This window comes from Ovis canadensis, chromosome 2 (genome assembly GCF_042477335.2).
Source record: "Ovis canadensis isolate MfBH-ARS-UI-01 breed Bighorn chromosome 2, ARS-UI_OviCan_v2, whole genome shotgun sequence".
NCBI classification, from domain to species: Eukaryota; Metazoa; Chordata; class Mammalia; order Artiodactyla; family Bovidae; genus Ovis; species Ovis canadensis.
Genome location: NC_091246.1, coordinates 180,666,286 through 180,682,451, shown reverse-complemented (window position 1 = coordinate 180,682,451; position 16,166 = coordinate 180,666,286). Strand labels below are relative to the sequence as shown.

The window sequence follows — 16,166 nt, the reverse complement described above, 5'->3', positions numbered from 1 at the left end:
AAAAAATTAGATGCTTTGTGACAAGCCGTAAAGAAGTAAAAATAGGTCAGGTCAGGGAGGTTTCCTTATGCCGTATTAAAAAAAGAGTTTAGGCTTTATTCTGTAAGAAATTGGGAACCTTTCCTAGAGTTTAACCAAGTCACTACTTTACAAAGATTACCTTGTCAAATTTGGAAGAATGGATGTGGGGACAAGGACAATCTTTTAGAGGGGTACTACAAATAGTCTGGGTAATACATTATATAATCTCTTAGCTTCAGACTCCTACATCTAATTACCTACCTTGGTCACCTTGGATGTCTCAAAGTGCTGGGATGCACCCCACAGGCCTATAAGGCCTGCACTTTCCCAGCTTTAAGATCAAGTAAGAGCCTGGAGTTAGCAACAGAGACAGCAGTTTAATGGATGAGGGCATTTACACATCTGAAAGCAGGGTCCTGGAGCGGTACCCCACCACATGCTGTTAACAGCAGGCAGGACAAGGCGGCAGCCTTTGCTCCCCGGGGTTAGGTGGGGAATTGATGTCTGGTGGGTGCATTAGTTACCTGGGAAACCAGGAGAGAAGCCCACCCTCAAGATCTCTTTGATAAAAGCAATCATTCATTGGCCTGGAGGAAATATAAGCAGGAAGGTCAGTCAGGTGAATAGGGTATAGGTGAAGCACTGACTGGTGGAGCAGGCAGGGCGCAGAGCACAACAGAACAGCCATCTTGACTGGCCTGACCATACACACAGACATCTCTAGCCTAAGTGTCCAAAACCAGTCTTCTATTCTCTACCAAACTGTGTGCTCCCTGACCAACTCTCTCAGTAGCAGTGCAATCACGAAGTTACTCAACCCAGTAAATTGAGTTCATTCTTGATTTTTACTTCTTCTTTAACCATATTAAATTGATTAACTATTCCCCAAACATATCACAAATCCATTCATTTTGTTCCACTCTGACAGGCATCACCCACCCCAAGCCATCAGTGTTCCACAGGAATATGCAGTACTTCCCAATAGGACTCCCCTACATTTACCTTAGTATCAGTTCACTTCCTTATGCACTTACTGTGACTGAAAATTATTTTCATCTGTTTCCTCTCTCATTAGACTGTCTTTATAAAGTCAAGGACCACAAACTTTTCATCCTGTTTTACTTCAGTACACTAGTATTGGGTTTCCCAGGTGGTGCTAGTATAAAGAACACACCTGCCAATGCAGAAGACATATGAGAAATGGTTCAATCCCTAGGTCAGGAAGACCCCCTGGAGGAGGGCAAGGCAAACTATTATTTACCCTTGTATTATTGCCAGGAGAATCCTATGGACAAATAAGCCTGGCAGGCTATAGTCCATAGGGTCGCAAAGAGCTGGACAAGATGGAAGTGACATAGTAGGCGCACACCCACTCTAGCATGTGGTTCAGTCGCTAAGTTGTGGCTGACTATTTGCGACCCCATGGACAGCAACATGCCAGGCTTCGCTGTCCTTCATCATCTCCTAGAGCTTGTTCAAACTCATGTCCATTTTAAAACTGCCATATCTAACATCTGCTATATCAATATGAGTCAGTGATGCCATATCAATATGTATCAGTGATACCATCCAACCATCTCCTTCTCTGTCATCCCATTCTCCTCCTGCCTTCAATGTTTCCCAGCATCAATGTTTTTCCTAATGAGTCGGCTCTTCACATTCGGTGGCCAAAGTATTGGAGCTTCAGCATCAGTCCTTCAAATGAATATTTAGGATTGATTTCCTTTAGGAGTGACTGGTTTGATGTCCTTGCAGTTCAAGGGACTCTCAAGAGACTTCTCCAACACCACAGTTAAAAGGCATTGGTTCTTTGGCACTCAGACTTCTTTATGGTTCAACTCTCACATCCATACATGACTACTGGAAAAACCATAGCTTTGACTAGATGGACCTTTGTCAGCAAGGTAATGTCTCTGTTTTTCAATACGTTGTCTTGGTTTGTCATAGCTTTTCTTCCAAGGAGCAAGTGTCATTCAATTTCATGGTTGCTGTCACCATCTGCAATGACTTTGGAGCCCAAGAAAATAAAGTGTCACTGTTTCCATTGTGTCCCATCTATTTTCCATGAAGTAATGGGACCAGATGCCATGATCTTGGTTTCCTGAATGCTGGATTTTAAGCCAGCTTTTTCACTCTCCTCTTTAATTTTCATCAAGAAGCTCTTTAGTTCCTTTTTGCTTTCTGACATAAGAGTGATATCATCTGCAAATCTGAGGTTATTGGTAACTCTCCCTGCAATCTTGATTCCAGCTTGTGCTTCATCCAGCCCTGCATACCACATGATGTACTCAAATATAAGGTAAATAAGCTGGTGACAATACACAGCACTGACGTACTCTTTTCCCAATTTGGAAGCAGTCCATTGCTCCATGTCTAGTTTCATGTCCGGTCCTGTTGCTTCTTCATCCGCATACAGGTTTCTCAGGAGGCAACTAAGGTGGTCTGGCATTCCCATCTCTTTGTAAATTTTACAGTTTGTTGTGATCCACACAGTTAAAGGCTTTAACGTAGTCAATAAAGCAGATGCTTTTCCAGAACTGTCTTGCTTGTTCTATGATCCAGTGGATGTTGGCAATTTGATCTCTGGTTCCTTTGCCTTTTCTAAATCCAGATAGAACATCTGGAAGTTCTTGGTTCACATACTATTGAGCTGGAGCCTAGCTTGGAGAATTTTCAGCATTACTTTGCTAGCATATGAAATGAGAGCAACTGTGCGGTAGTTTGAGCATCGTTTGGCACTGCCCTTCTTTGGGACTGGAATGAAAACTGAACTTTCCCAATCTTGTAGCCACTGCTGAGTTTTACAAATTTGCCAGCATACTGAATACAGCACATTAATAGCATCATCTTCTAGGATCTGAAATAGCTCAGCTGAATTCCATTACATCCACTAGCTTTGTTCACAGAGATGCTTCCAAGGCCCTCATATTCAACAAGAGAGTCCGAAAAGCAGTACTTGGATGCAGTCTCACGAATGACAGGATGATCTCTGTTTGTTTCCAAGGAAAACCATTCAATATGACAGTAATCCAAGTCTATGCCCCAACCACTAATGCCAAAAAAGCTGAAGTTGAATGGTTCTATGAAGACCTAACAAAACCTTCTATCACTTCCGTTGAGTCAGTCACTCAGTCGTGTCCGACTCTTTGCGACCTCATGGATCGCAGCATGCCAGGCCTCCCTGTCCATCATCAACTCCCAGAGTTCACTCAAACTCACATCCATCAAGTCGGTGATGCCATCCAGCCATCTCATCCTCTGTCGTCCCCTTCTCCTCCTGCCCCCAATCCCTCCCAGCATCAGAGTTTTTCCCAATGAGTCAACTCTTCACATGAGGAGGCCAAAGTACTAGAGTTTCAGCTTCAGCATCAGTCCTTCCAATGAACACCCAGGACTGATCTCCCTGCAGTCCAAGGGACTCTCAAGAGTCTTCTCCAACATCACAGTTCAAAAGCATCAATTCTTCAGCTTTCTTCACAGTCCAACTCTCACATCCATACATGATCACTGGAAAAACCATAGCCTTGACTAGATAGATCTTTGTTGGCAAAGTAATGTCTCTGCTTTTGAATATGCAATCTAGGTTGGTCATAACTTTTCTTCCAAGGAGTAAGCGTCTTTTAATTTCATGGCTGCAATCAACATCTGCAGTGATTTTGGAGCCCCCAAAAATAAAGTCTGTTTCCACTGTTTCCCCATCTATTTCCCATGAAGTGATGGGACCAGATGCCATGATTTTAGTTTTCTGAATGTTGAGCTTTAAGCCAACTTTTTCACTCTCCTCTTTCACTTTCACGAAGGGGTCAAAGTTTTTTAGTTCCTCTTCACTTTCTGCCGTAAGGGTGGTGTCATCTGCTGAGGTTATCAATATTTCTCCTGTCAATCTTGATTCCAGCTTGTGTTTCTTCCAGCCCAGTGTTTCTCATGATGTACTCTGCATAGAAGTTAAATAAGCAGGGTGACAATATACAGCCTTGATGTACTCCTTTTCCTATTTGGAACCAGTCTGTTGTTCCATGTCCAGTTCTAACTTGCTTTCTGACCCGCATATAGGTTTCTCAAGAGGCAGGTCAGGTGGTCTGGTATTCCCAGCTCTTTCAGAATTTTCCACAGTTTATTGTGATCTTCTATAAATAACACCACAACAGATGTCCTTTTTATCAAAGGGGATGGGAATTCAAAAGTAGGAAGTTAAGAGATATCTGGAGTAACAGGCAAGTTTGGCCTTGGAGTACAAAATGAATCAGGACAAAGGCTAACAGAGTTTTGCTAAGAGAACAAAACTTGGCAAACTTGTTTGGTCATAGCAAACACCCTCTTGCAACAACACAAGAGAAGATTCTACACATGGACATCACCAGATGGCCAATACAAAACCATATTGATTATATTCTCTGCAGCCAAAGGTGGAGAAGCTCTATACAGTCAGCAAAAACAAGACCAGGAGTTGACTGTGGCTTAGAACATGAACTCCTTATTGCAAAATTCAGACTTAAACTGAAAAAAAGTAGTGAAAATCACTAGACCACTCAGGCATGACCTAAATCAAATCCCTTAAGATTATACAGTGGAAGTGACAAATAGATTCAAGGGAACAGATCTGACAGACAGAGTGCCTGAAGAACTATGGATGGAAGTTCGTTAACAGTGTATGGGAGGCGGTGATCAAAACTATCTCCAAGAAAAAGAAAGGCAAAATCGTTTTCGGAGGAGGGCTTACAAACAGCTGTGAAAAAAGAGAAGCTAAAGGCAAAGGCAATGACACCTCACTCCAGTACTCTTGCCTGGAAAATCCCATGGACAGAGGAGCCTGGAAGGCTGCAGTCCATGGGGTCGCTGAGGGTCGGACACGACTGAGCGACTTCGCTTTCACTTTCATGCGTTGGAGAAGGAAATGGCAACCCACTCCAGTGTTCTTGCCTGGAGAATCCCAGGGACAGGGGAGCCTAGTGGGCTGCCGTCTCTGGGGTCGCACAGAGTCGGACACAACTGAAGCGACTTAGCACCAGCAATGAGCAAAGGCAAAGGCGAAAAGGAAAGCTATATCCATCTGAATGCAGAATTCCAAAGAAAAGAAAGGAGAGATAAGAAAACCTTCTGAAGTAAACAATGCAAAGAACTAAAGGAAAACAACACAATGGGAAAGACTAGAGATTGCTTCAAGAAAATTAGAGATACAAGGGACTATTTCACGCCAAGATGGGCACAATAAAGGACAAAAACGGTATAGACCTGACAGAAGCAGAAGATATTAAGAAGAGGCGACAAGAACACACAGAACTGTACCAAAAAAAATCTTAAGGACCTAGATAACCACAATGATGTGATCACTCACCTAAAGCCTGACATCTTGGAGTGCGAATTCAAGGGGGCCTTAGGAAGCATCACTCTAGTATTAGCCCAGGTCAATAAAAATAATATTAACAAAATCCAGCACCCACTAAGCACCAGACATATATTAAATGTTTTACATATATTAAATCATTTTAGTTTAACAATGGTTTGCGATTTCCTTTGTCTCAGTTTTACAGATAAGAAAAGAAAGGCACTTGATAGTTAAGTATTCTGCCAAAGGTCACTCAAGGAGTACAAGGAAGAACTCACAATCAAGCCTTCTCAGCCTGGAGCCCGTCTTATTGACCATTACCTAATACCTTTCATAAGAGATGCTCAATATTTCTTGACCAAATATTTAATTGATATAGTGAGTAAAAAAGAAGAGGAACACATTAAGGAGATAGGGTGAATCTGAGGTACTCTGAAAAGACACAGTAGAATAAGTAGTTACAAATAGAAATAAAAGCATTCAGAAGTCATCAGATCCTACAGAAAGCCCATACAAAATATTAGCCTCTGTATAAAAAGTAAGTATATAATTTTAAAAATTATATGTGCTCTTAAAGTATCACCATTTAGATCTAACTCTAATAAAAACATATTTTAACAAAGCACAGAATGCCCCAACTAACCTTGACTGTACAATGAAAAATTCTGTACTGTTAATATGAAATGAAATATGCCTTTAGGTAATATTCCACATCTGTAAAAACGTCAAATTGTATTTTGTCAAAATATAAAAGTACAGATATTGGGACTTCCTTGGTAGTCCAGTGGTTAAGCCTCTGCACTTTATCTACAGAGGGAAAGGGTTCGGTTCCTGAACTGGGAGCTAAGATCCTGCATGCTACACTGTGGAGCCAAAAAATAAAAAGTGCAGATATTTGTTTTTAACTTGACAAAATGACGCCAAATCCATCTAATAAAAAGCAAGAAAGCGTGAGAACGGCAAGAAAATATCTAAAGAAGTGAAAGCACACCATACCAGATACAAAAGCATAAAGCTACAGAAATTAAGAAAATGGGTACGGTACAAGTCAAAGAAAAGACAGAACAATCAAAGAGAAGAGAACCCACACAAAACCAAGTATATATAAATTGTGAAACTGAAACAGGACGGAGGTGGGCAGGGCACAACCTTTAAAAGAAGAACACTGTCTGACGACATGACATAAACTTATTAGAACCAATTAGGTTCAAGATAGCACATATTTGACTTTCACTAGACCTTGAGCCTCAGTATACACTCATTGTAACATATCAACAAGCTAAATGATACATACACAGGCACCATGACAGTTCTAAGGCTAACCATAAAGGACAAAAAAATGGGCAGTGGCCCAATTCCTACAAATCCCTACTCTTTCCCCCAAATATTTGGAATACTCCTCACACTCATTAGACTATGAAATTATCTGATTTAGAAAAGGAAGAGGGACCAGAGACCAAATTGCTAACATCTGTTGGGTCATGGACAAAGCAAGACAATTCCAGAAAAACATCTACTTCTGCTTCATTGAAAAATATCCGTGGTAGCTCAGATGGTAAAGGTATCTGCTTGCAATACGGGAAACCCAGGTTTAATCCCTGGGTGGGGAAGATCCCTGGAGAAGGAAATGGCAACCCACTCCAGTATTCTTGCCTGGACAATCTTATGGACGGAGGAGCCACGTAGGCTATAGTCCATGGGGTCACAAAGAGTCGGATACGAGCGATGACCATGCTAAAGCCTTTGCGTAGATCACAACAAACTGTAAAATTCTTACCAAGAGATGGGAATACCAGACCACCTTAGCTGCCTCCTGAGAAACCTGTATGCAGGTAAAGAAGTAACAGAACTGGATATGGAACAATGAACCGGTTCCAAATTGGGAAAGGAGTACGTCAAGGCTGCATATTGTCACCAGCTTATTTAACTTATATTTGAGCACATCATATGAAATTCAGGGCTGGATGAAGCACAAGCTGGAATCAAGATTGCAGGGAGAAATATCAATAATCTCAGATTTGCAGATGACATCACCCTTATGGCAGAACGCAAAAAGGAACTAAAGAGCCTCTTGATGAAAGTGAAAGAGGAAAGTAAAAAAGCTGGCATAAACCTCAACATTCAAAAAACAAAGATCATGGCATCCGGTCCTGTCACTTCATGGCAAATAGATGGGGAAACAATGGAAACAGTGACAGACTTTTTCTTGGACTCCAAAATCACTGCAGATGGTGACTGTAGCCACGAAATTAAAAGATGCTTATTCCTTGAAAGAAAAGCTATAACCAACCTAGACAGCATATTAAAAAGCAGACACATTACTTTGCCAACTAGGTCCATCTAGTCAAGGCTATGGTTTTTCTAGTAGTCATGTATGGATGTGAGAGTGGGACTATAAAGAAGGCTGAACATCGAAGAATTGACGCTTTTGAATTGTGGTGTTGGAGAAGTCTCTTGAGAGTCCCTTGGACTGCAAGGAGATCAAACCAGTCATTCCTAAAGGAAATCAACCCTGAATATTCATTGTAAGGACTGATGCTAAAGCTGAATCTCCAATCCTTTGGCCACCTGATGCGAAGAGCTGACTCATAAGAAAAGACCCTGATACTGGACTGAAGGCAGGGAAAGGGAACAAGAGAGGAGGAGATGCATCACTGACTCAATGGACATGAGTTTGAGCAAGCTTTGGTAGATGGTGAAGGACAGGGAAGCCTGGTGTCATGCAGTTTATGGGGTCGCAAACAGTCGGAGACGACTGAGTGACTAAACAAAACATAAATGCAAATAGACTCAAAGGATTAGATCTGTTAGACAGAGTGGCTGAAGAACTAAGGATGGAGGTTTATACCACTCTATAGGAGGTGGTAACCAAAACCATCCCAAAGAAAAAGAAATACAAGAAGTCAAACTGGTTATCTAAGAAGGCCTTACAAATGGCTGAGAAAAGAAGAGAAGTGAAATGCAAAGAAGAGAAAGATATACCCAACTGAATGCAGAGTTCCAGGGAACAGCATGGAGAGATAAGAAAAAGTCTTTCTTTTTAAGTGAACAATGCAAAGAAATAGAGGAAAGCAACAGAATAGGAAAGCAACAGAATGGGAAAGACTGGAGATATCTTCAAGAAAATTAGAGATAACAGGGGAATATTTCAGGCAAAGATGGGCACATAAAGGACAGAAACAGCAAGGATCTAAGAGAAGCAGAAGAGATTAAGAAGAGGTGGCAAGAATAAAGAGAATAACTATACAAAAAAAAAGGTGTTAACAACTCAGATAACCAGACAGTGTGGTCACTCACCTAGAGCCAGACATCCAGGAGTGTGAAGTCAAGCAGGCCTTAGGAAGCATTACTACCAACAAAACTAGTGGAGTAATGGAATATGAGCTGAGCTATTTCAAATCCTAAATGATGATGCTGTGAAAGCACTGCACTCAATATGCCGGCAAATCTGGACAACTCAGCACTGGCCAGAGGACTGCAAAAGGTCAGTTTTTGTTCCATTCCCAAAGAAGGGCAATGCGGAAGAATGTTAAAAATACCATACAACTGCACTCATTTCACATGCTAGCAAGGTAATGTTCAAAATCCTTTAAACTAGGCTTCAGCAATATGTGAACCAAGAACTTTCAGATGTACAAGCTGGATTTAGAAAAGGCAAAGGAACCAGAGATCAAATTGCCAGCATCCGTTGGGTCACAGAAAAAGCAAGGGAACTCCAGAAAAACATCTACTTCTGATTCATTGACTACACTAAAGTCTTTGGTGGGTGGATCACAATAAACTGTGGAACATTCTTAAAGAGATGGGAATACCACATCACCTTACCTGACTCCTAGGAAACCTGTATGCAGGACAAGAAGTAACAGTTAGAAATGGACATGGAAAAACAGACTGGTTCAAAACCAGAAAAGGAATATGTCAAGGCTATATACTGTCACTGTACTTATTTAATTTATATTCAGAGTGCATCATGGGAAATGGAATGCTAGCTGAAGCACAAGCTGGGACCAAGACTTCCTGGGGAAATATCAACTTCAGATATGCAGATGATGAAAGTGAAGAGAAACTAAATAGTCTCTTGATGAAAGTGAAAGAGGAGAGTAAAAAAGCTGGCTTAAAACTCAACATTCAATAAACTAAGATCATGGTATCCAGTCCCATCACTTCGTGACAAACAGATGCAAGAAAAGTGGAATCAATGGCAGATTTTATTTTCTTCGGCTCCAAAATCACTGCAGTCACAAAATTAAAAGACACTTATTCTCCGGAAGAAAAGCTATGACAAACCTACACAGTGTATTAAAAAGCAGAGACATCACTTTGCTGACAAAGGTCCATATACTCCAAGCTATGGTTTCCAGTAGTCATGTATGGATGCGAGAGTTGGACCATAAAGAATGCTGAGTGCCAAAGAAATGATGTTTTCAAATAGTGGTGTTAGAGCAGACTCTTGAGTCCCTTGTACAGCAAGATCAAAGCAATCAATACTGAAGGTTCATTGGAATGATTGATGCTTAAGCTGAAGACCCAATACTTGGGCCACCAGATGCAAAGAGCTGACTCATTAGAAAAGACCCTGATACTGGCAAAGATTAAGGGCAGGAGGAGAAGGGGTGACAGGATGAGACTGCTGGATGGCATCACCAATTCAGTGGACATGAGTTTGAGCAAACTGTGGAAAAAAGTGAAGGACAGGGAAGCGTGATGTGCTGCAGTTCATGGGGTGCAGCAATGTCAGCCATGACTTAGTAACTAAACAACATAAAAACTGTCAACCCCACAGTCTGCAGCCACTGTCACCTTTTGAGATGGCCCACACTGCCTGTGGACTGTGTTTCTCTCTAAATAAATCCACTTCTTACCTATGAGTTTCTTTCTCATTCAATGCTTGCTGTGATAAGACATCAAGAACATGAGCTTTATTAATTCCTAAGATTGTGTGTGCTCTCAGCTAAAAGTCTGTGGGTTCAAGTCCCACTCTGGGTTTTGGCTAGGTCCAAGACCCAACCATGGGTTCAACTCCCAATCTGGTTACATGGTTTCAAAATCAAATGTAAAAACAAAAAAAAATTGCATATACATATTATGTTTTATTATCTACTTTCTATTTATCATAAAGCTTTTTCAAGTATCACAAATAATCTAGAAACCATAAGGGAAAAGACATAAATTTCAACACTAAAATAATTTATACTATGTCATAGAAGAACAGAATTAAAAATTTTAAAACATCAAATTCAAAATGAGAGTAAAAGCAAAATACATGACAAGTTAAAAACCTATGAAGTAATTTCTTTAAAATTACTAAGAATCTATGAAAGATAACAGTCTACTCAAAAGAGATCAAACAACAATGGACAATGTACACATAAAAGATGCTCAACATCAACCAAATTCAACTAGAAAGAATTAAATAAATGATGGATCACTTTTTACAATCAGACTGAATAAAAGATGGGAAACTGGTACTCTGAAACACTGTTAGTAGGAAAGAAAACAGGCATTATCTCTCTGAAAAGCAATTTAGGAAATACAGAGTTTTGTATTAGTAAATAAATAATACAAAATCACACTATTCCTAAAATGTTAGATTTAAGGGATAATCAGGAAAGCATAAAAAAATGATGCTTATGATAGCATTGCTTTTAAAAAGTAATAGTTGATCTAGCAATCCCACTTCTGGGTGTAGCTATATACCCAGAAATATACATATGTATATACATATATCCAAAAGAACACATATGACCAAAAGAACTAAATAGAGGATCTTGAAGAGACATTAACATTTACTGTAGCATTATTCACAACAGCCAATAAGTGGAAGCAACATAAACATTCACCAGCAGATAAATAAAATACTGAATATACAAGCAATAAAATATTAATTCAGCCTTAAAAAAAAAAAGGGAAATCCAGCCATATGCCACGACATGAACGAACCACGACAGCAGATGCTAAGCGAAATAAGCCAATCACAGAAGGACAAATACTTCATGAGTTCACGTATTATGAGGCATATAAAGTCAAACTCTTGGAAACAGAAACTAGTATGGTGGTTGCCAAGGGCTGAGAGGCAGGAAAAGAAGAGTCAAGTTGTTCAGTAAGTAAACAGTTTCAGTTTTGTAAGATGAAAAATTTCCACAGATCTGTTGCATGACAAGGTGCATATACTTAACACTACTGTACTGTACACTTACAAGTGGTTAAAATTGTAACGTTTATATATTTTTTACCACAATTAAAAATAGTTAGGATATGGTTGTTAGAAATATACAATGTAATTCTATATTGCCATCAAAAATGATAATATTGATCTTCAGTCACAGTCACAGCCTACTTTTTGAAACAAGAAAGCTTCCAAAAGAGCAAAGCAGTATACTATTCATACACGTCTGTACCTATTAAGATAGAGATCTGAAAAGATACTCATCAAAATTTAATAGAAGTATCTCTGAGCAATAGGAATACTAATAAGCTTTACTTCCTTTTTTATATTTTCCTGTGTTTTTAAATACAGTGAGTATGTCCTACGTGATGCCAAAGGGGAACTCAAAAGAGGAAGTGACTGCCTCTATTGGTTCTAGAATCCTAGGATGAAATTTCACATTTCTCACTATATGCCTGGCACATATTGGGGAATTAATAAATAAGAGGCAGGATGAGCAGTGGTTAAGAATTCAGGAATGAAACAGAGCTGGATGTGAATCTCAGCCCCAAAGTTTGCTGACCAAGGCCTTAAAGTCTTACTGAGGGTGAGGACGGATAAAGTGGGAGATCGGTATTAACATATGTGCTATGCTGTGCTTAGTCGCTCAGTCATGTCTGACTCTTTGCAACCCCATGGACTGTAAGCCCACCAGGCTCCTCTGTCCATGGAATTTTCCAGGCAAGAATACTGGAGTGGGATGCCATGCCCTCTTCCATGGGATCTTCCCAACCCATGAATCAAACCCAGGTCTCCTGCACTGCAGATGGGTTCTTTATCAGCTGAGCGACCTGGGAAGCCCATTGACATATACATTAGTATACATAAAACAGGTAACTAATAAGGGCCTACTGTATAGCACAGAGAACTCTATTCAATACTCTGTAATGACCTAAAGGGGAAAAAATTTAAGCAAGAGTGGATATATGTACATGTGTAACTGACTCACCTTGCTGTACAGGAGAAACTAACGCAACATTTGAAATCAACTAATGCTCCAATAAAAAAAATTTTGTCTTCATTGGGCTCCAATTTCTTCACCTATAAAATGTCACTGAACAATCCTTGCAGATTGCTGAAGGGGACACTCTTGAAAGCACTTAACACCATTCCTGGCTCAGAGAAAACAGTCAATAAAATGAAAGCCATTAGTATTTATTGACTTGATTTACACTGGAAGCACTCATGACAAAAAAAAAATAAGCATCTTTAGAAGAACTTTCTGCTAAATTATAAGAAATTCCCAATTAGCATTAAAAAGAGGCAACACTTTGTCTGGAGGACCCAGAACACTGTTTTGCTGAAAAGTGTGATGACATTCCTGTATCTACCAGTATTACACTATAAAATTTACCATCTAGTTGATGTATTAACATCACTCATGAGTCTAGGACACAAACCTAACAGTGTTTGAAGTAGAAAAACAAAACAAAACAAAAACAGAAAATATGTTTAGTTTAGTCCACAGGTAGAATAAAAAAACTAGCAAAACATGACTAATGAAGATCTGACTTAGAGATAGAACAAGTAACCCTACCATTAATTTTGTTTGGCATCTGTCTTCCTCACTACTTTTGGATAAGGAGCCTGTCTTTTTGGCACTGCTCTTCCTAAATTTGGCATAGTGCCTGGTTGGCCTGGGTTTAATAGCTCAGTCTTGTCCGACTCTTTGCAACCCCATGCAGTGTAGCCCGCCAGGCTCCTCTGTCCATTGGATTCTCCACAAGAATACAAGAGTGGGTAGCCTGTCCCTTCCTTCTCCAGCGGATCTTCCGAGCCCAGGCATGAAACCCAGGTCTCCCGCACTGCAGGCAGATTCTTTACAGTCTGCGCCACCAGGAAGGCAGCATAGTGCCTAACACAGTATTAAATTCTCAATAAATATTTACAATATAATTTCTAAGACAAAGTCTCAGTGAAAGAAGAGAGAAAACTGAGTAAGAACTTATTGGAGAAAGTCTGTCAAAATGATGATGAAAGCCATCAGACTTGCGGAGGGAGTCCTGTTTTTGGACTTGCTGTGATAAGACGTCACAGCAAGTGGGGGGGACGACCTTGCCTGATACCACCTTCTGCATTTCCTTTGATCGATGAGTTACCCAAGGAACCTCAAAGGGAACGTTCAACGGTAAACACACACAACCTAGCACCCGAACAGGGGCACAAACAGGGCCTAGTGTGTTCAACTTGTTAGGCTTTTGGCTCCAACCCCTTTCTAATAATCTGTATTCATCAGGGTACTATAGTTGGCATTCTGTCGACACTTGTTTAATGTTTGCTTTACTAAAAAAAAAAAGTAATGCGACTATTCTCAAGTATCAATCATGAGCCCTTCTGCAGTTTTTCTTGGAACCAGCCTTTAGAAGTTGGTTTGCAAAAATGGGAAGACTTCGCTCAGAACTTCTGAGTTGGTTCCTTTTAGTCAAACTGAAGACGTGAAGGTTTTAGAGGCACACTCCCCAAATTTATGCGTGCAATCTAATACTTGGCAAGTCAAAAGACAAGTGAGACTCCGGGATTGACAAGGAGGCTGGAGAACGGCATCTTGGACTTTGGAACTACCCCCATCCCATTTTACCCACTCTTTCTTAAAATGCAATTAAATTCTGTTCGACTTCCTATCACTCACGCAAGAAACTACCAACTAGCCCGCCACGCCACTCCCGGACGACCACACCTGGTGTATCCGCTGCAGAATCTCCAACTCCCGCCACGGGTTTGGCCTGTGTCCGTCCCAAAGCGGAAGTGACTTCAAAAGGACAAACTGAAAGTAATAGAGTGCAAATAGCAGGAATCTAAAACCCCTACCACGTTCCGAGAAAATACTCTTCCCCGACTCCCTTTTCTAACTCTTCTCGCTCCTTCTATTAGGGTGGCGAAAAGGCTTCACCTCAGCCCTGAGGTTATTTCCCAGCCCCAAACTCCACATCATTCAGAAATATATTCTTTTTCATTGGCCGATGAGGCGGCGTTGGTATCCCCCATGAACTACAATTCCCGTCAGGCCCCGCGGGAAGCAAACTGAGGAAAGGATATGGGCGGGGACAAAGCATTTTGGGAGCTGTAGTCGGCTGCAAGCCGAAAAGGGTAATCACCCCGCCTTTCCCCATTGAGACTGGAGAAACCAGGTGTTGGTCTTAGAGCCCGTTACCGCTGAGAGGAGGAGCCAAATCCTTCAGCAGTATTCCCCACCTCCAACCACATGGAGGACGAAAATTTTCCTTTCCTCCTATAAAACAGTATAAATACTCCTGAGGAAATATAGTTGTCTTTCCAATACATCCAGGTCAGTAAAAATTCCCAGAACTCCCCCAACCTCAGGTTCCAACTCGTGGGAAAAGGTGGCTCTTTCTCAAGTGGGCAAAATGGCTGTCCTCCTAGGTTTATTATTGGTTGTCCTTTGCGTCCTTCAAGGGCGGATACTTACAGCCGATTGGCTCTTTTTCCTTTGAGGGTGGAGAAAGATTTGGCACGGCTCTCCCGCGGCCCGGGAGGAGATGAAGGGGTGGAGAGAAGGCCGTTTTTTGAGGTGTGATTGGATAATCCTCCTGCCACTCCAAGGATGTACATCCTATGATTTGTCGACTGCTCTCAAAGAGAACGAGGAGGCGGGGCTAGTGCGTGGTGGGAAGGGGCGGGATTCTGCCAGCCGCGGCTGCCGCTGGAGCCGGTGTCCGGGCTGGTGATGGGGTTAATTCCCTTTCGTAAGACTCCTACTTGCACCCACCCAGCCCCGCCGTCGCCCCGCCGCGCCGCGCTCCAACCGCCTCCTCCTCCTCCTCAGTAACGCGGGTAAGAGATGCCCTCCCCTCCCCCTCTTCAGCTCCCCGGGAATAACGCGCCTCCCTCCCCTCCCCCGCCCGCCAGCCGGTAGCGCTAACGGAGAAGGAGGCAGTCAGGGGAGAGATGTGATGTGTGAGAAGGTGGCCTTCCCCGCCGAGCGGTCGACGCTCCAGCCAGGGCCCCGCCAAGGTGCTGCTGCTGCCAGCCCCGCTGGGAGGTCGGGTTCTAAGGGAGCCCCGGCTCGCCTGGCCCGCCGCTGCGCCTGCAGCTGCATCTAGTACCTTGCGCCCACCGCCCCCACCCGGGGGCCATGTGAAAAGCAAAGCCCTCGAGGCCTAGCGGAGGAGACTGGGGAAAGGTTCCCGAGTCCCTGCTATGGCTGCTGCTGCTGTTCTTGCACCCCCAGGGACTGGGGAACCAACCACAGCAGGCCTGCCCGGAGCGGGTGCCGTTCGGGGCTCTGCTCTCCTGGGTGGCTAGCGCCCGTGCTCCAGGCTCCCCGGCCCACCCCGCGGCCGCTGCCCCCTGGCCTTGCATCCCGAAAATTTTTAGAAAGGAAATAAGACATTCCGACTGGTTGATGAGATGTTAGGTGGTACATTTTGCGTGTGGTACCAGAAAAAGCACAGTGGGAATATTGGAAAGAAAGTTGAATGACTGTCAGTGCCACAGACCTCGGGGATCAGATTTACACCCATCAGGGTTGAGCCTTCGGCTCTGCCCCCCAGATCCCTGTGTGTTTGAAGTTTTTTGTCGTTCTCTTTTTTGTTGTTGCTAGGTGCAGAGGAGAGTGCCTCTGTTCTTTGAGCTTGCTTTAATGCAGAAACAAAC

At 42.2% G+C, this 16,166-nt stretch overlaps 1 protein-coding gene across 2 annotated transcripts in view; it reads right to left on the bottom strand.

The window, feature by feature from the left end:
* Window positions 1-14,883, bottom strand: part of ZRANB3 (zinc finger RANBP2-type containing 3) — a 293,996-nt gene extending 279,113 nt beyond the window's left edge. Inside the window, exons 1-2 of one of the 2 annotated variants that reach the window (XM_069577715.1) lie at window positions 14,230-14,883; window positions 12,502-12,664 (exon numbers count right to left, since the gene is read on the bottom strand). The gene's annotated coding sequence lies outside the window, so the exon portion shown is untranslated. The remainder of the gene's footprint in view (window positions 1-12,501; window positions 12,665-14,229) is intronic. The other variant, XM_069577714.1, reaches the window with a different exon arrangement.
* Between the last annotated feature and the right edge of the window lie 1,283 nt (window positions 14,884-16,166).